At 40.1% G+C, this 20,536-nt stretch overlaps 1 protein-coding gene across 2 annotated transcripts in view; it reads left to right on the top strand.

Moving 5' to 3' along the window:
- The first annotated feature begins 6,905 nt into the window (after window positions 1-6,905).
- The window catches only part of klf12b (Kruppel like factor 12b), a 283,688-nt gene continuing 270,057 nt past the window's right edge, over window positions 6,906-20,536 (top strand). Inside the window, exon 1 of one of the 2 annotated variants that reach the window (XM_087987944.1) lies at window positions 6,906-7,026. The gene's annotated coding sequence lies outside the window, so the exon portion shown is untranslated. Of the gene's footprint in view, window positions 7,027-7,344; window positions 7,462-20,536 lie in introns of those variants that run through there. The other variant, XM_043691384.2, reaches the window with a different exon arrangement.

Genomic DNA, 20,536 nt, shown 5'->3' with positions numbered 1-20,536 from the left:
TCCTTAACCACTACAATCAAGAAGAACAAAAGCAGCAGATACATTGGAACACCACCGCCTGCAAGTTCCTCTTCACGCCACTCACCATCCTGGAAATATATTGCTGTTCCCTCAGTGTCGCTGGAACTAAATCCTGAACTCCCACCCATACAGCATTGTGGGTCTATCTATACCAAATGTCCTGCAGCATTTCAAAAAGCCTAGCTCAAGGACAATTAGAGGTGGGCAATAACTGTTGGCCCAGCCAGTGAAGCCCACATCCCACCAATACTTTCACGATAGTAGGATAAACTTGTGGGGCATGAGCGGAAGTATAATATGCATGATTGCAGCTTCTGCATCAGATAAAGGATAAGTGGGATGTAAGAAGGATCATTGGGTCTGAGGACATGGACATAACTCAGACTGTGGCCAAGTAAATATATTTTCAATTGCACCCATTTTCTACATCAGACTAAGAACAATCAGCTATGCCCAACAACTGCCAGTTCAGTGTTGCTGCCTCTTGATTTGCACCACCTTCTCATCCAGTAAAGGAGGAAGTGTATCAGGGAGAGTGGTGCAATAATTTACATGATGTGGCTGCCATGGTTAAATAGTTGATAGTGAGTGAAAGTTGTGACACATGAATGAGCCTTGCAAATGTGAGTTGCATCATATGAATGTGAAGATTGAGTCTTGATTGATAGAGATTATTGATTAGATGGGTGACAGTGCTCTCATGCATTAAACTGTGTTTGATTCTTCTTTTATTTTATCTTGTACTTTAAGCCATAAATACCTGCAAACTGAGATACCAACCTGGCAGATGTCTGGATTACCAGTACGTACACTGTCCCCAAAACTGCCCCCTGTAATATCAACTCCGCATGCACTTCAACACTTTTTTTATCCATGTCTGTACATAGTAGGTTATCAAATACTGCTCTTTAGCGGTGTCCAAGACCTATTGTTTTACATGATCATTCAGGAATAATATTTCCCACAAATGTCAGAATCATGTATCAATAACATTTTCATAATCTGCATGAATTTCATTGCACCAACTGGACCTTTGCGAAGATGCAACATTGATCTTGATGACTTATGTGGTCTCTTTGAACATTTTGTGGCATTCTACCCAGGTCATTGCAGTTTGCCTTCTGCCAGTGACCACCGCAGTCATGTGATCTTACTGCCTTCTGAGAGTTCGTTTCTAGGATCCCCTGACTCCCTGAAAGTATGGGCCAGTTCTCCTCCTTGCAGATCTTTGACCAATGTATCTGTTATAGTATTGAAAAATCTTGCAGGCTGCATTTTTCCTATCTTTTACCATTATTGAGACATTTTGAGGTCAGAATCAACTGCAGAATGACCTTCAGCACCTGCTCCAGCTACAATGTACCTTCTTTACCAATTAAAGACTACTTCTAAGTAATGCAGCCTATTTTTAACACAAATTTGGGTCTCTACCAAGACATGCAGTCACTCAACAGCATGATCAGTGTTAGTTGTACTCTGCAATTAGGTAATTAGCAGGCAGTGTCAAGTGGCATGCACTGTAAAAATGGGCATGGGTTGATCCTGCATTATCTTCCTTGTACCCCTTTTTTGGGAGGTTGGGAGCTATCAAATTTTGCCTCCAGTCATATATAAAATACCAACTTCATAGAATTTGAATGAAGTTACTTTGGGATAAAATGTATCCTTATCCCAAAGTTTCAGTCTGTTATTGATTCTATTAGGGGAGGTTACGGCCAAGTTTCAAATTGCAATCAGTAGTTAAAAAAGAATGAAGGCTTAAAACAAAAAGAAATGAAGTGGAGAATTTGCTCATATATAAGTGCATATTTTGTGTTGGAGTATCCAATGTCTGTCCCATATTTAGGGAATGCATAGAGTTGTAGGACATTGATTAAGCCCTATTACCCTAATGTATAGCATCGGTCATAATTGATGCCTGTTAGTGTGCTGACACAAATGGAACTAGCCTGCATGTTTCTAGGTGTTGTGTCTGCCAAACAATATGTTTTAACTCTAATACCTAACAAAGAAACTGTGAATTGACTCTTAATAGTAATAAACGATAATATTTATTTATTTACTTAACAAAATATATAATGTAATAATAAAATACACTGCAAACTAACAACTTACACGATAGTCTAATCAACTATCTCATGCTTTAACTTAACTCTGGATGATCATATACCACCACACTAGGTCTTGGCCTGGATCCACGTGGCGATAATTGTCTGGTAATCTTCACCTAATGGTGCCAGGGTATCTTCTCTTCTTGGTGATTGGTTTCGAGTTACCATTCCTGAGGGTGGTGTTGCAGCGATTCTTAGACTTGGAAGTCTTCAAGCCTTTAGGGACGATCTTTGATGTCCACCAATAGATCATTCAGAGCTCGATCACCCTGATCGATCGGATCCAACCGGGCATTGACATGTCACTGGCAGGACGGTTCTTGGGCATCCATTCCTGCAGGTGTTGAGAGCACGTAGGTCAGGTAGCCCTTTCCAAATAAGGGTGTGAGGTGTCCCCTTCACCTGGCAAACAACTGGAATGTCCTAGGGGTGGAATTCAGGTCGATTCTATTCAATTCCAATTCAAGTGCATATTGTAATGTCTGCAGCTGCTGGGTCAATTGTATACTGTCTGTCTGTAGCTGCAGCCTGTCTGGAATGTGCAGCTTGTTTATTCCAGGTCTTTGAGCACAGTCACTTTTGGTCAAGGCTTGTCTTAAATTCCCAGCATGCCTCATTTATTGTCCATTTTCATAAATCCATCATTTTGAGTGGCCCATCCGGCCACATAGAAATGATCTCTCCTACCTATGTCTGTATATTATGTATATAGTTAATAAAAGGTTCCCGTTCACTGGCATGAAGATCAACTTGTTTCTCTCTTTATACCTCAATACCACCTCACAGCAAGAATTGTAGAAATTAAAACACAGAAGGGGGCCATTTGACCCACTGCACTCATGCTGAAACTGAAATAACAATCTTTGGCAGTATTAAAGTGGAAATACATCTGTTCTCCCCAGTGATTTTTCTTGGGGGAGCACAAAGTTTAATGTATTTTTGTGCTCACTTAGAATGAGTGATATTAGTTGTAGGAATTAATGTCAATAGGTAGTCATGCTAGGCTCATTTTCCCATTTCAGTATAACCTATGTTAGATTGTAAACCTTTTCTCATCCTGCTACCCTGTAAACAAATGTCATTCCCAATGTTGACCAGTTCAGATTACAAGGAGTCCTATTGTTACAACATACCTCAGACCCAATTCTGGAAGAGTCTATTAATCCTTATCACTTATTATGCCGTTCTCTCATTTCCTGAACCAGCCATCCCTCAGGCATCTCTGAGTCAGATCATCAATTCACTGCCAAACTGTGGGCAGCTTTGTACACTGCATTTGCACCACTAGGAATGGAGTTGAGAGCTCTCAGACTACAGCCACCGCAGAGAAATGAGAAATTACTGCCCCAAGGGTGTAAAGACCTTGTGCTAATTTAGAAAAACACCCACTTTCCTGATTAATGTCACTGTATCAGAAGCATCTATGGCTGCAATGCAAATAAATGTTCATGATTGTAAAGTACTCCACAGTTTTCCATTTAGGAAAAACTCACATCCCACTCACTGGCCTTTGTGTGTTGGTAAAATTTTAAAGTTAAGGACGAATGAGCAAATAATAAAGATGTGTTGACTTTCAATTCTCTTTTAATTGCAATCTTCAAAGCTTCAAAAGTTAGATTAATTTAGATCAGAATGGATACATTGTTGAAGATGAGAGAGAACTTCCTTTGTGAATCAAATTTTGGTGAATTCTCTCCCTCTCACCCAATCAGTATGTATTACCTTATCCCAAGGACTGTGAGGTATAAATTTGCGTGGGAGGATGCACAAAATGTTCAACATTCTTATTTTCCATTAAAATCAACAATAAAGAAAACCAGACAGAACTAGATTTGTCGCTGCTTTGGATTCCTTTGTTTTGTGATGATGCCCAAGAAAAATAAACTCATTTGTTTTCCCACAGATTTGTCCCCCACTAGGTTGTCTGAAATTGGATGCAAATTCATTTCTTGGCTCATTAACTCTCTTGGGTGTGGTGCTGCAGATCACCGCTGTAAGTGCTCTGAACATCTTGCATTCAGGAGCATGCTCTTATTGCAAAGGAGTACAATGAACAATAGGACCCCTTGTGATTTAAGCCGGAAACCATGGGGTGAAATTGGTCTGTACTGGTAGCCATGTGACAACCTTGCTGCAAATAGCCAGCCCATTTTACACCATACCTGAGTTTCAAAGGAATGGAAGACTGACCTGTCGTTTAACAGAACTGTTAATTCACTGGGAGTCTCTTTTTCAAGTTACTGGCAGAGACCAATTTCACAGCCACAGCATTTTCCCACCGAGGGTCTTTCCTGTGCTTTTGAAGGCAAACCAAAAGCATTAGTAAAACACCAAGTTTATTTGAATAATTAAAGAATATACTGTACAGTCAGCAAATGAACCTACAGAGAACTGGTTTTCACTGAATTCACTTGGTTTGCATAGTAATACAAATAATAAAAATGCTATGAATATTCACTTCAGCAGGTTGCCATATATGCCTTAGCCAAATAATTTCTTACTGCTGTCCCACATTCTTACTTTGAGGGGTCGACTGTGGTCTGGAACTCTCTGCCTGAAAGGGCGGTAAAGGTAAAGTCATCATAGAGGATGATAGGGCTACTCTCCCACTAAAGAAAGATGACTGGTGGTGAGTTTGAGCTGAGGGGCACCTCGCCTAAGGTGAGAGGAGAGGTTGAGAAGGTAGGACCTTCATGGTGACCTCAGCTAGTGCAGGAGTTGACCTTGTGCTGTTGATGTTACCCTGCCCTGCAAACCAGCTATCCAGCCAACTGAACTAAGTGAATCCCACAGTGAAATGGTAGCAGAGACAAAAAGACACATCATATTTTTAAAATGATATTCTAATCTGCACTTGCTTTCGTATGAGGGACTAGAGATCAAAAGCTGTGAAGGGGATTGACTGACACATAAATGATAGACCACATTTTCTAGGTTTTGTTTCTTGTTTGTTTCTGTTTTAACTTCCTGATTTTGCAAGAAACTTACCCAAGAAGCTTTCTGTTATTTAAAAAGAATTGTCAGTTTGGGTCTTTGCCCCGTTTCTTTCGAACTATGTTCACAAAGAAATAGAAAGGGCTATGCAACTACTGGCCCAGTGCCTAGGAACTGGGACTTCCCAACAAAGTGAGTGTGAGGTTTATTGATCACAGAAAACAGTTAATGAATTGCTTATTGTTTACATCCTTTAGAGTAACAACTTTCATGCTTAGCTGCTTTACATTTGTCTACTTTCCATCTATGTGTCGTTTTTACAATTTGCTTAAAGACACACATAATTTTAAATGTAGCATGTTTCCAAATCTTTTCAGTGAAGATATAGTCCAAAGACATCTTGAAATATGAAACAGACATAACTTCCATCAAGTTGAATCTATCCCCTTACCTTTCCATCCACCCTCAACCATGTAAGTTCCAGATGTCCACTCCATGTTGACTACCTGGGAAACAAACGAAATTGTTCCCCCACCCCCCAAACCCATCACATAAAGTTGGCTGGATTTCTACCCACTGTTAGGCCACAGACTAGATGAATAATAGCCACAGGGTTACTAGTAAAAGTCTCATGTCCTTGAGGTGCCCATCTCCTGATTGTTGCAATATGATGATCAAAAAATATAACCTACTGGGCATATGTGTCATTTTCTGTTTTAGCTAAATACCTGAAAGGTGTATAATTTTACATTTGGATAGAATTGAATTATTTTCATTGATATCTGTATCGGAATATCCCTGAAACTTCTTCCTTTTTGGAAAGTATGGAATACCTACCTAAGCCCAATTTGGTGAGTTTAATGTTAAGCAGTTTCTAACGGCTTGCTCCAGTACATGGAAATATTGACAGTCCTATAGCTATGTACAATATTCGCCGACAAAGCATATGCCAGTGCTTTGGGTTCATATGGACAAGGTGTCTCTGTGTCTTTCATCAATGTGTCTGGCAAAATGCCATGTCGAAATTTGGATTTTGATTGCACCATTCTGCAATTAATTAAGGCCGTCGCTTGAAGTGATTTGGAACTGCGCTATCATTCTTTCCACTGTGACCGAGGTAAATTCCCTCCCCGCCCCCACCGATAATGCTGTGTGAATCTTTAAACCTCAAGTCGCCACCTCCACGTTTCGGTGCGCACTGTGACTACCACCTCCGGCAGCCTGGGAGCCCAGTGCGCTGCCCACTGCGCTGTTTGCCTGTTCGATGAGCTCACGCAGGTCACTTTTTAAAGCACGGGGGAGGAGGAAATATGTCAGAGCTGATGCAGAGGTTGCATAGCAGTGGCCTTTCTCTTCTCTCTCAACAGCAGCAGAGTCAGGAAACTGCAGAAATCCCTGGCAACAGTCCATCCCCCATCAAGCTTTTATTTTTCTTGTCTGTATAGTCAATTAAAAGCAGCTTTATTCCCTGCCCATAGCCAGAATTGAAACCTTCAAAGGTACAGCAATACTAAACAATATTCTGTAAGATCCTGTCACGTTAGTTATCACGGTTTTTAAAAATATGTTGGAAGTAAATGGGCTTTTCTCTGTCGCTGCTTGTTTTGCGATAAATCTGTCTTGGGTGGAAGAAGTGTTTCAGATGATGGACAGTCTAACGCAGCCCAGCGAAGGTATGCTGCGAATATTTTTTTAAAAACACAATCAGGATAACAGGGAGCTCGAATGCAGTCTATTTAGATTCACGGCCACCTTAGCCTCATTCGAAATACTTTCACACGGCTCTTCAAAACAGACTTTACAAGCTGCAAGAGGTATTTTCGACTTGTGAGCTGTAGCCACCCAGGTTTGTGGGTAGCTCTTCCTCGGACAGGAGGTTAGACAGGGTTGCAGAGAGAAAGACAAAACGATTTTGCTGGATTAAAGCAATAATGTTACTTTGCAGCTTAAGATACCAGATGTAAGTGAATAATGAGGAGTTGCAATATTTTGGAGAAAGTATTTATGAATATTAACTACGTTGATGTATGTATTTATGTACATGTCATATGCACATACATATCTATAACGTTACATACGCACATAGAGAGTATATACTGCAGGCCCACGGTGATTTTAACGCTGTTAGCTGGCTGGGCTGCTCGGAAACCTCCTACAAAGGGGCCCCTGTGTAATTCGATGCATGCTGGTAAGGCTTAGGGTATATTGTCCTCTGTTGTTTATGAAGCCTCCACCCACTGGCCCACCCTACATTAAGCAGATCATGTGACTCCGGTAAGTCATTTGCAAGTACAACAGTCCTCTGTGCGCCCCCATTCATTTCCTGCAAACAGCAGCTGAGAGAAGAGACACTGTATAGGGAAGGAAATATTTCTCCTCTACAGCTTTCCACCAGGTCAGCGCTTTATATTCTTTATTCCCCGTTCTTTGTGTTGAACTGGCTCACTGCTAAAGGCAGTGCCGACTGTCGGATTCCGTGGAGGAGTCATGTTAGAAAGAATGAGACTCGCGTCTCTCTCATATTCCTAACATTTCTTGCAGTGGGCAGAATGTTCTGTGGCTTGAATGCAGTTGTTGGTCTGTGAGCATTAAGAGTCAGACGGGCTACAGATGTGGGAGTGTCAGTAAAAGGAAGGCAAGCTAATGTCATCTTCAGCAGCTTCAGTGCTACATCCCGCAATCGGTAGCGGTGATGTGTGCGCGACTGTCACTCGGTAATGCTTCATAGCCAGGGCTGAAGCCCCAAAAGCTGCTTGCGTTGGATTTTAGTGGACTTGTCCAGAGTTGACAGTAGACACTTGCAGAGATTGGCAGAGAGAGCCTCTGTTTAAAAGCAACTAGAGGAACTGCCACTTTGCAATCTAGGATTGCTAAAATGAAAATAGGAGTGCTATTACCTGATGGCATTAGGTAGTGCTAATGCGAAATTACTATATGAGGAGTGTCAAAAACTGTCTGGCTTTACCATTTACAGTCACAAACTTGTTCTGTTCAACAACATCCTTTGAACGTGTATGTCTCTGCACATTTTCAGCGTTGCATTTAGCATAAACCTTGACCTTCTCACCTTTTGACCACTGCTCGTTAATGTTTACTTTGGCTGCAGCAAAGCGATACATAAGGGGGAGTGACTAAAAATGTACACGTATTCCTTTTTCTGGTTTAAAAAAAACGCAAGGTAGAGACTTAAAGAAAAGCGAAATGCATATTTCTGCAATCCATTAGTTTTTATTTTAGTGTTTTATGTGTGGATAATGTAACCATGATCATTTTGGTCAATATGAGTTGAGTAATGTAGTTTTGTGCAGCAGCTGTTATACAAAAGGCAATATTAATTTCATGCTCGGAAGGGTTAGGTGCTGTAAATGGTTGTAGGTCTGTTTTGCAGGAGAAGGGGAGGGAAATGTCTTGGGTGGGGTGTGGAGGCAGTGTTGGGGTGTGGGGATTTGACTGGCTGAAAACTAAAGCATAACCAGTCATTGTTTGTCGAACGTTTCTGTGAGAGTTCGTCTTAAAACTGTGACAGTTCCAAACATAATAAATTGCTGAAATATATTCACTGACTATTGTTATGTACATATATAAAAAAATCATGTAACGGTTTCTCACTTAACCCATATCATTACTGAAAATAAATTAAATTCCAGAGTTTTAGCAAATTAAATCAGGAGACAGCCCTTAAGTTCTGTACACGAGAATAAAACATATGAAAAAAAGCTGATTGGTGACCTATGGTGCACAATAGTTTAGTTTCGTTATCATAATGTCACTCTATTTGATTAATTTGAAACAAACTCAATTAGAAAACTTGACAGTTCCAAGCTGTGGTATGAGGGAGTGGGTAAGGGCATAATGGATCAAGTGTCAAACACACCCAAAGTCAATCAATTACATTGAACCAAGACTGGGTTGACTCCTGTGTGGAATAACAGACTCTTCTGTACTATGAGACGTACAAAGCAAACCTATGATGTTGCAATGTTTCAGTGTTAGATTTCCAGATAGGAGATGTGAATTTGACTCAAATCTCCACAGACTTTCTACAATTACTCTTTCCGTCAACAAGCTGGTCATATTGGCAGGAGGGGGATGGGATGACTTGTAACATGTCTCATGAAGAACAATCCAGTGAAGAAGTTCAAGAAGAAATCTATGGGTTGAAACACTCAACCTTTTATCTGTTCAACAAAATCAGGCAATCTCTATTGACCTGGAGAAAATCCTTTTTTCAGACAGACACATAAAATCACCATAATGGTCATGTTTCTTCCTGAATTCACTTGACCGAAGTAGCAATTTCCATAGTTCGGTTTTGAGTTTTAATTTTTCAGTGAATCAGGGTCAGTTTGGGAGAAACCAAATCAAATTCACTTCTGCTATCATAGTTATTTACATGTATAAACTAACTGTACTTTGCTAGGACTTTTATAATCACCTGTTTTCTTTTTCAAATATTCTATATTATCATTAAATGAGGTTCATTACCTGAATGTATCTTGCAAACGAGGTTTGCTGATTAATTTGTGACAACAATAATATGTTGTGTTTTACGACAAGAAACTGGACCTGCTGCCAGGCTGAACCTTTGTCCTGATTTTGGTGAGCAGATAAAAGGTTATCTGTAATCACCAGGAGACGTATAAGGGAAAAACTAATCAGTTTTTTTTTAAGATCCAAATGCAGACATGGTGTAAGGTCCTTGGATAGGAGATTGACTAACTGGCAGAAAGTATAATGTATGCCAAAATGGTATTTGTCTGATTAAGAACAGGTAAGCAGTAGACATCTATGGTGATCTGTGTTGGGGGTTTCAACTTTTTACAGTGTTAGCAATCACTTAGATGAGGGACGTGAAAGCATGGTAGCTAAATTTTCAGAGGAGACAAAGATAGCTAAGAATGTATGTTATGAGGCAGATGTGAGGAGTTTGTAGAAAGATATAGATAGTTTGAGTGAGTGAGTGAATATCTGGTAGACTAGCATACAAGGCTATGGGCCAAGTCATAGGTTCATAGTCACAGAGTCATAGAGATGTACAGCATGGAAAAAGACCCTTCGGTGCAACCCGTCCATGCCGACCAGATATCCCAACCTAATCTAGTCCCACCTGCAAGCACCTGGCCCATATCCCTCAAAACCCTTCCTATTCATGTACCCATCCAGATACCTTTTAAATGTTGCAATTCTACAAACTTCTACCACTTCCTCTGGCAGCTCATTCCATATATGTACCACCCTCTGTGTGAAAAGGTTGCCCTTTAGGTGTCTTTTATATCTTTCCCCTCTCACTCTAAACCTATGCCCTCTACCTGCGACTCCACTTTCAAGGAACTATGAACCTGCACTCCAAGGTCTCTTTGTTCAGCAACACTTCCTAGGACCTTAGCATTAAGTGTATAAGTCCTGCTAAGATTTGCTTTCTTAAAATGCAGCACCTCACATTTATCTAAAATAAACTCCATCTGCCACTTCTCAGCCCATTGGCCCATCTGATCAAGATTCCATTGAAATCTGAGGGAACCTTCTTCGCTGTCCACTACACCTCCAATTTTGGCGTCATCTGCAAACTTACTAACTATAGCTCTTATACTCACATCCAAATCACTTACATAAACGATGAAAAGTAGTGGACCCAGCACTGATCCTTGTGGCACTCCACTGGTCACAGGCCTCCAGTCTGAAAACGAACCCTCCACCATCACCCTCTGTCTTCTACATTTGAACCAGTTCTGTATCCAAATGGTGAGATCTCCCTATAATCCATGAGGTCTAACCTTGTTAACCAGTCTTCCATGGGGAACCTTGTCAAACGGCTTACTGAAGTCTACATAGATCACATCTACTGTTCTGCCCTCATCAGTCCTCTTTGTTACTTTTTCAAAAAACTCAATCAAATTTGTGGGACGTAATTTCCAATGCATAAAGCCATGTTGACTATCCCTAATCTGCCCTTGCCTTTCCAAATACATGTACATCCTGTCCCTCAGGATTCCCTCCAACAACTTGCCCACCACTGACATCAGGCTCATTGGTGTATAATTCCCTAGCTTGTCCTTACAACCTTTCGTAAACAGTGGCACCTCATTAGCCAACCTCCAGTCTTCAGGCACCTCACTGTGACTATCGATGATACAAATATCTGAGTAAGGGGCCCAGCAATCACTTCCTTAGCTTCCCACAGAGTTCTAGGTTACACCTGATTAGGTCCTAGGGATTATTCCACTTTTCTGTGTTTCAAGACATCCAGCACTTCCTCCTCTGTAATATGGACATTTTTCAAGATGTCACCATCTACTTTTCTACATTCTATATCTTCTATGTTCTTTTCCACAGTAAATACTGATGCAAAATACTTGTTTAGTATCTCCCCCATCTCCTGCGGCTCCACAAAAAGGCAACCTTGCTATCTTTGAGGGACCCTATTTTCTCCCTAGTTACTCTTTTGTCCTTAATGTATTTGTAAAAGCCCTTTGGATTCTCCTTAACCTTATTTGCCAAAGCTATCCCATGTCCCCTTTTTGCCCTGCTGATTTCTGTCTTAAGTGTACTCCTACTGCCTTTATAGTCTTCTAAGGATTCACTCGATGTATCGTGTCTGTACCTGTCACATGCTTCCTTCTTTTTCTGAACCAAACCCTCAATTTCTTTAGTCATCCAGCATTCCCTATACCTACCAGTCTTTCCTTTCACCCTGACAGGAATATACTTTCTCTGGATTCCCGTTTTCTCATTTCTGAAGGCTTCCCATTTTCCAGCCGTCCCTTTACCTGCGAACATCTGCACCGAATCAGCTTTGGAAAGTTCTTGCCTAATACCGTCAAAATTGGCCTTTGTCCAATTTAGAACTGCAACTTTTAGATCTAGTCTATCCTTGTCTATCACTATTTTAAAACTAATAGAATTATGGTTGCTGGCCCTAAAATACTCTCCTACTGACACCTCAGTCACCTGCTCTGCCTTATTTCCCAAGAGTAGGTCAAGTTTTGCACCTTCTCTAGTAGGTACATCCACATACTGAATCTGAACATTACTGGAAAATGGGTTTAAAATAGTGAGATATTTGTGTTTGGTATAGGCTCAATGGGCTGAAATGTCTTTTCCTGTGCTGTAGACTTCTGTGACTCTGTGAGAAAGTGTAAAGTTGTTTACTTTGGCAGGAAGAATGATAAAGCAGAGTATTACTTTGAGAGAATGAAGTGGAGAACAATTTAGGTGTTCTAGTACATAAATCTCAAAAAAGTTCATTGTACATAAAAGTAAGGATGTTATACAGGGATTAGTGAGACTACAACTCCAATACCATGTGCAGTTTGTCTTCTTATTTCATGAAGGATTTAAATGTGTTGGTGGCTGTTCAGATTAATACCTGGAATGAATGGTTTGTCTTGTGAGGGAAGGTTGGACAGATTGAGCTTGATTCCACTGGAATTTAAATGAGTGAGAGGCGATTGAATGAAACATATAAGATCCTGAATGGTCTTGACAGGGTGGATGTGGTAAGGATGTTTCCACTTCAGGGTTGGCTGAGAATTAGGGGTCGCTCCTTTAGGTCAGAGATGGGGGAATTTTTTTCTTGTGAGGGCTGTGTCACTTTGGAATGCTTTGCTTGAGAAGGCGATGGAGATGAGCTCATTGAATAATTTTAAGGTGGAGGTAGATAGTTTTGTGTTAAGTAAGGGAATCGGATCTTATTGAGGATAGAGAGGAATGTGGAATTCAAAACAGACACAGATCAGCCATGAACTTATTGAATGGCAGAGGGAGCTTGAGGACTCTGTTCCTGTTTCATATGTTCATATTTAAAATCACCAGAACTGTCATGTTTCCACCTGAATTCGCTTGACAGGAGTCAACAATTTCCATACTTTACATTTGAGTTTGAATTTTTCAATAAATCAGGGTCAGTTTGGGAGAAACCAAATTAAACTAACTTCTGCTATCAAAGTTATTTATGTCTATAAAATAATTGTACTTTGATAGGGGCATTATAATCTCCTTTTTCTTTCCATTTATATAAAACTACTAAATTACCCGACTGTATCTTGGAGACAGGAAGTTTGATGATTAATTCATGACTATGGTGAAATGTTGTGTTTTACTGCTAGAAACTACAACCAGGTGAGCTGCTTTGTTTTGTTCTCACAAGATAAGCCATTTTACCAGAGTACTTAGTTGTGGGCAGGCACACATATCACATTTATAATCAACTGGCCTGTGACAAACATTATATTTTGTGCCTTCATTTACTATGTACTATTAGTTATTGAAGTCAAAGTTGTCATAACTTGCCCCACTATTGGCTAGTTTGTACAGTTCAATAATTCAACTGGATCAAGCTGGTCTGTGTTAATTCCTCTCTGCTCTAACTCTATCATGCAGGGAAAATATCTGCCTGTGGCATTCCATGTAGCAGGTCTCCACTCACACACAAAAGTAAAGAGTTTGATTGAGAAGCCTTCATAATTCATACCAACAGAACTTTTCTATGGGGTATAATATTTTAGAAGAATTTGGTAACTCTTCCCCAACCACTGTACCAAGTTTCATGTCATGTCCGAAAAACACTTAAAAATGTTTAGCTTGCTTCCATACTGATGCAGTAGGTAAATGGATGAAAATGTGGTTTTGAGGCACAGTGTAAAGTTCACGATTGATTCTTGAGCTGTTACTAGCCAGGAGATCCTAGCCATAGATTAGAAAGGGAATATTTCAATAGGTTGGGGATTGTTTGGAATTGTTCAATAGCTTCCAAACGAGTTGTCCTCCTTCTTTCATCATAAAATGATTTGAAATTATTATATTTTTGGTTTAACAAAATAATTTTAGCAAATTTGGTAAGGGGAGGAGAACTAAGATGTAACAAAGAAGGGGAATCAGTATAAGTTTCAGTGCGAAACTACATCAGAACAGTGCCATTAAAATCAAATTATGGAAAGGATCACAAAATATTCAATGATACCTTAGCGAATTGAATCTGGTTCAGATTAATCGGGAACCAAAATTGTCAGGTTAGGTTACAAATAAACAATGGGAGACTTTTGAGAAGGGGATGGACTCTAACCCGAGTGTAAAATTCAGCTTCATGAATTCTGAGGTTGTCACTGGCAAGAAAGAGGGCCATCAGTGGATTGAGTGGTAGAATCACCTGGCAATACCTCTTGGGACAGCTATTTCAATGCAAACTATGCTCCTGCAACTGGATTAGCTGCCCTTGGGGGAAAAAAATGTATATTATGCTAGACCATTGAGTCAGCCTGGCTGATGGAAGATGGATCTGGTAGTCCTGTGACCCCTGTTTTAATAAAGTTCATGTCTGGGAACCTCAGGTAAGGTTAAGATAAGGCTCACATGAAATTCCATTCCCTAATCTTACTGATGAGTACTAGAAGACTACTGATATACCATTACAATATAGTGTAGAAACAGCATGTCTCTTCAAGACAGGAGAGAGAGAAAGAGAGAAAATTAGAAGGAGGAAAATAACTTACTGCACGATCAGCTACATTTATGTGTATTCAAATATCTAAGAGTCATAGAGTCATAGACTAATACAGCATGGAAATAACCCCTTTGGTCGAACTTATCCATGGTGACCAGGTTGGCCAAACCAAACTAGTCCCATTTGCCTGCTTTTGGTCCACACCCCTCTAAAGTTTTCCTATTCATGTACCTGTCAAAATGTCTTTTAAATGTTGTAACTGTACCTGCATCTACCACTTCCTCTGGCAGTTCATTTCATATATGATCCGCCCGCTGTATAAAAACATTGCCCCCAAGTCCCTTTTAAATCTTTCCGCTCTCACCTTAAACATATATCCTGTAATTTTGAACATCCTGTACTCTAGGGAAAACACCTTGGCTATTCACCCTATCTATGCCCCTCACAATTTTATAAATTTCTATAAGGTCACTCCTCAACCTCCTACGCTCCAGGGAAAAAAGTCTCAGCCTATCTAGCCTGTCCATATAACTTAAACCCTCCCATCCTGGATAATATTCTTGTAAATCTTTCTGTACCCCTTCCAGTTTAATGATATTCTTCCTGTATCAGGGTGACCAGAACTGTATGCAGTAATTCAAAAATGGTTCCACCAATATCCTGTACAATTGCAACATAATGTCTCAACTCCTATACCCAACATCCTGACCAATGAAGGCGATAAAGGGCTTTTGCCTGAAACGTCGGATTTTCCTGCTTCTTGGATGCTGCCTGAACTGCTGTGCTTTTCTAGCACCACTCTACTCCAGATCCTGTCCAATGAAGGCAGGCGTGCCAAATGCCACCTTAACCCCCACCCTGTCTACCTGTGACATCACTTTCAAAAACTACGTACCCGAATCTTGAAATCTCTCTGTTTGACTACATTCCCTGAACAAGTATGTGAGAACGAAAGATTGAATGGTAATTGTATGTACTTGCATTCATGGGCGGTAGCCTTTAATTGCAGATGTGTTTCTGTCCCTAAACAGAAACAACTGAAATTGTGGTCATATGGTTAGGAGGTGCTTGCTTGCTTGTAAAGTGTAACTCTGCAAATAAGGATTTATGAAAGTGTGTAAAGATTGGCTCCTGTTCTATCTTTCACCACCAAGCTTTCAGGAATATAACATAGCTTTGTAAACTGAGGTCCTTCCATCAATATTATCCTGCCTCAATGGTACACAAATAACAACTGTGTACCATCCAGCCAGCAAAGTTGAACATTTCTGATCACTAATGTTTAGAAAGCATCAATGACAATGGTAAAAGTAAATGCTCTAAAGTTATTAACAATAGAGGTGGGACTTCAGTTTGACTTTAGCATTTAGCAAGGACTAATGAACAAAAATAAATCTACTTTTTATTTCAGAATCGAAAACAAAATTGAGCTAGGTTTTGAAGTTAGGTGCCCACCACCTAAGAGTCCCAAGGGGATCTGTGAAATATTTTTTTTGCTATTGGGCTGTATAATTGTTGACTTGCAAGCACACTGTTTCTGGACCTGTGAATAATATAAAAAAAAGTTTTCTGCAATGGTAGCAGTGCTTTCCTTTGGATAGCTTTTTTTGCAATTAAGAGTTTGTCACTATTCGAAGGTCGTAATCCTAAACTAGAAAGCACGTTTGCAGCTTTTCATTAATTAAATTATTCTTGATGCTTTTAGTAAACATGAATTTCTTTTCCCCTCCGCTATTATAATGGTGCAGCTCACATCACACAGAGAAAAGTACTGATCAGAGTAAACTATTCAGACCCTTGAGTCTGCAAATGAGTTAGATCATAGCTCATGTGTATCTGAAATCTACTTCTGTACTCTGGCTCCATAACCAATAATACACCTCATTAGGAATCTTTTAATTAGGGTGCAACAACTACTCCCACCCACCCCACTCCTTACAGGTGTGAAACCCGAAGGCACTGATTCATAGCTAGATTACTTTTCTATGTGCACTTGTCATTGTCAGCTATCTGCTAAAGTGCATGTTTTTCATCTATGTATGAAGCTAAACATAAAGTAGCCGATTTTAATCTAACCTGCCAGTTGGAAAATCAATGAGATTGGCTATAGCACTGGCTTTAAACTTTGCCTGATTATTCTCTCTGGTGAAGTAAATGGACCGTGACATTGAGTAAGTTGGAAATCCATTTTTCCTGCCTGGTGATTGATCATGCAATGTCCAGGCTGTGGTTAGGTTACTGTACTGTGGTCTGGAGCAGGGAAACAAATCATTTTGTTCCCAATGACTCTATTACCCAGATATCTGAAGACCAGTTGTCAGGTCTGCAAAAGTCAGCTAAATTTATAGAAAGCAGGATTGAATCAGGGTCCTTCTGTACTGCATGTCAACAAATCCAATTATGCCAGTACCATATGATATCAGAGACAGCTCGATTTGTTAATAAAGGATTGTGGGGCCACCTAACCATTTTGGGACTGTGACTGAATTTCACCGAAGTAATATACTATTTTAAAAGAAAATAATACACAAGGCTGCCAATAAGGGTGAATAAATGCTGACTTTACAGTCTTCATAGTTCACTGGGAAAAATATAAATGAAGAATTTTATGTCATTCGTGCCAAGAGTGAGATTGGAAACTAAACCTGTGAGATTATCTACTGAACAAAGTTGTGTTCTTTGCCAAGCTGATCAATAAGTATTTGAGAACAAGGCTCATTTGAAGGAAGAATGATATTCATCAAGATTTGCAAATGTTGTAAAACCGGTCTATAAGTGAACTGGTTGATCTGTGTACTAAATGATAAATAAAACAGCTTGATAAGAGGCTGAGGGAACATTCAGAAAGTAACTCTGTATTGGACATTACTTTTAATATGAAATCTTAATAGGCAGATGGTAAGCCTCGTGCAGTTCAGTGGTTTAGAAGAGAGGTTGTGTTCATTGGCAAAGGTGCTTCAATGACAAAACCACTTCTGTTGATTCTCAATGCAACTCCATTTTCTAACCTAAAGTAAAATTGTTTTCACCAACACAACTCATGGGAAGGTGTGGCACAATATCTGCAGTTCTGAGCAGGATGAAGGCTACTGTGGTTGCAAAGATCTAAGGGAAATGAGAAACTGTACACATCTTTATATGATATTTGCATTCTGTTCTTTTTTAGCTGTTGACAGAATTCTTATGCACCATTTTTGCTTTAATAAATTATCAGCTTAAGAACACTGGTTCAAGGGACACGTTGCTCACTTGACACGCTTTCTGTTTATGAAAGTAAGCAAACTATGAAAGCAGGCGGAGGAGAGGGGGGAAAGCCCTTTGCGAGCAAACAATCTATCATTAAAACTGTGGTAGAAACGAATCACTCAGGAAAGGTAGTAGTTTGTTATATAGAATGATGGACAAAGAGAATGTTACTGCAACTTATGATAATTGTAGGGCATTTTGAGATATCAGAGCCTTGGGCTCTCAGGATGTACCAAATAAATATGTTTGGTGTATGGAGGGTGTGGAGGGATACAATATGTTGCACTATCAACAGGAAAAGAATATATCTGAGAATAACAAGATTAAAAAAACGAGAACAATTTAGCTGCTATCAAGTTGAAAAGTCTAAAAGACACACTGCTTCAGTGCATTAAGGGTTACATTTACACAGTTTTATCCCATTCACTGAAACAGTAGTCCAATGCCAAGCATAACTTAATTCAGCCTCCTTTCATTTTTTGCACCATTGAGGATGCATGTATAAGTGTCAAGATTAGTGAGTTTGATTTGTGCCTCTCATATTTTTCCAATTTCACAATGCTGTTTTCTTCATTTTTTTTCACCTGTGCTTCTCTAACCCATAAAGACAACAGCTCTATCATTCCTTCTGAGCAATGTGACATCATTTATTACCCACTGCTGTAATGGTCATTCCTGTAAGCCAATGCAAAAGCCCACTGTAGATATATGTAAATTTACTGATTAATATTTACCCAATGACAAGCAGCAGTTCACGCTTTTGACTAAAGTAACCCTTTCGGTTTCAAATCATGTGTATAGGAAGTCTGTTGTTTCTCCACGCGGGGAGTTTCATTAACTCATTATTGTGTTGGCTTGATGCTTCAAGATTCCAACAGTTTGGCTTTAGGAAATCAAAAGCCAGACCATGGACTTAGATGTCTGGATTAGTGGTGCTGGAAGAGCACAGCAGTTCAGGCAGCATCCAAGGAGCTTCGAAATCGACGTTTCGGGCAAAAGCCCTTCATCAGGAATAAAGGCAGTGAGCCTGGAGCGTGGAGAGATAAGCTAGAGGAGGATGGGGGTGGAGAGAAAGTAGCATAGAGTACAGTAGGTGAGTGGGGGAAGGGGATGAAGGTGATAGGTCAGGGAGGAGAGGGTGGAGTGGATAGGTGGAAAAGGAGATAGGCAGGTAGGACAAGTCCGGACAAGTCATGGGGACAGTGCTGAGCTGGAAGTTTAGAACTAGGGTGAGGTTTTTTTACCTCATGGACTTCGATGTACCATTTGACACTGAAATATGTAAATTTCTCATTATGGACTCATGGAGTCATACAGCATGGAACCAGACCACTTAGTCCAAATTGTCCATGTCCACTGAGTTTCCCAAACTAAACTAATCCCACTTGCCTGTGTTTGCCCTGTATCCCTTTAAATCTTTCCTATTCACGTACCTGTCCAAACTTGTTTTTAATTTTGAAACTGTACCTGCATCCACCACTTTCTCTGGCAATTCATTCTACATATGTACTAGCCTCTGTGTGAAAATGTTGCCCTTCAGTTCCCTTTTAAATCTTTTTCCTCTAACCTTAAAAATATGTCCCCTAGTTTTGAACTCTTCCAACCTAGCGAAAAGACCTTTGGTATTCACCCTATCTATGTCCCACATGGTTTTATAAACCTCTGTAAGGTCACCCCTCAATCTCCAATGCTCCAGTGAAATAAAGTCCCAGCTTATCCAACCTCTTCTTATAACTCAAACCCTCCAGATGTGGCAACATGCTAATAAATCTTTTCAGAACCTTCTCCAATTTAATAATATCCTTCCTATGGCAGGGTGACCAGAACTGGATACCGTAGTACAAACGTGCCCTCACCAACATGCTTTACAACCTCAAACATGACCTCCTAACTCCTTTACTCAATGGTCTGAGCAATGAAGGCAAGCGTGCTAAATGCCTTCTTCAACACCCTGTCTACCCTGTGACACAACCTTCAAAGAACAGTGTACCTTAACAGATCGGTCTCTGTGTTCGCCAACACTATCCAAAGCCCAACTCTAAGTCCTGCTTTTGCTCATTCAACCAAAATGCAATCCCTCGCATTTATCTAAGTTAAACTCCATGTGCCACTCCTCCACCCTTGTCTCAGTTGATCAAGATCTCTTTGTAATCTTAGATATCCTTTGTCATTGACTTTGCCAGGGTTTGATCAAGTTCCTGGATGCAATGAAACTAACTTATGTAGAACTTTAATGTTGTGAAGCATTCCAAGGCACTGGAGATATTAGCTGACAGTAAGCCAAAGGAGGAACTGTTAGGATGGCTCAGTGCACACCTAAATTTTGAAGCTTGTCTCAAAAAAGGAGGTTGAGACAGGAAATTCCACAGCTGGGAACCATGAGCTGCTTCTTGCTGTCGGGGGTGGGGTGAGTGGAGACAAAAACTTTTCAGATAAGCTCAACCTTAACAAGCACATCTCTCCTTGGCTGATTGCAGAGTGGTTTTCACTTGTATCACCATGATAGAAAATTCACTGAGACAGAATGTTGCTTTATCCTGACCAGCAAGGGGAAGACTGCAAGCAGCAAAGAATTAAAGTCTAAAGATGTTGAAAGGGTGGTCAGGAGAATAGAGAAAATAAACACATACTGTATTTTTTAAGCAGACTTACTATTCTATGATATTAAGTATTCTTCATAAGGGGAACCAAGCAACTGTGCACTGCGGAGCTCTCTTATTAGATTGTGTTATGATGATGCTTATTCTGGAAGGTCCAGCCAGTTGTTATATTCAGTTGGAAAATC

This window comes from Chiloscyllium plagiosum, unplaced genomic scaffold (genome assembly GCF_037043375.1).
Source record: "Chiloscyllium plagiosum isolate Xiang-an unplaced genomic scaffold, Cpla_swu_hap1 HiC_scaffold_6, whole genome shotgun sequence".
NCBI lineage: Eukaryota > Metazoa > Chordata > Chondrichthyes > Orectolobiformes > Hemiscylliidae > Chiloscyllium > Chiloscyllium plagiosum.
This window is presented reverse-complemented; position numbering and strand designations above follow the sequence as displayed.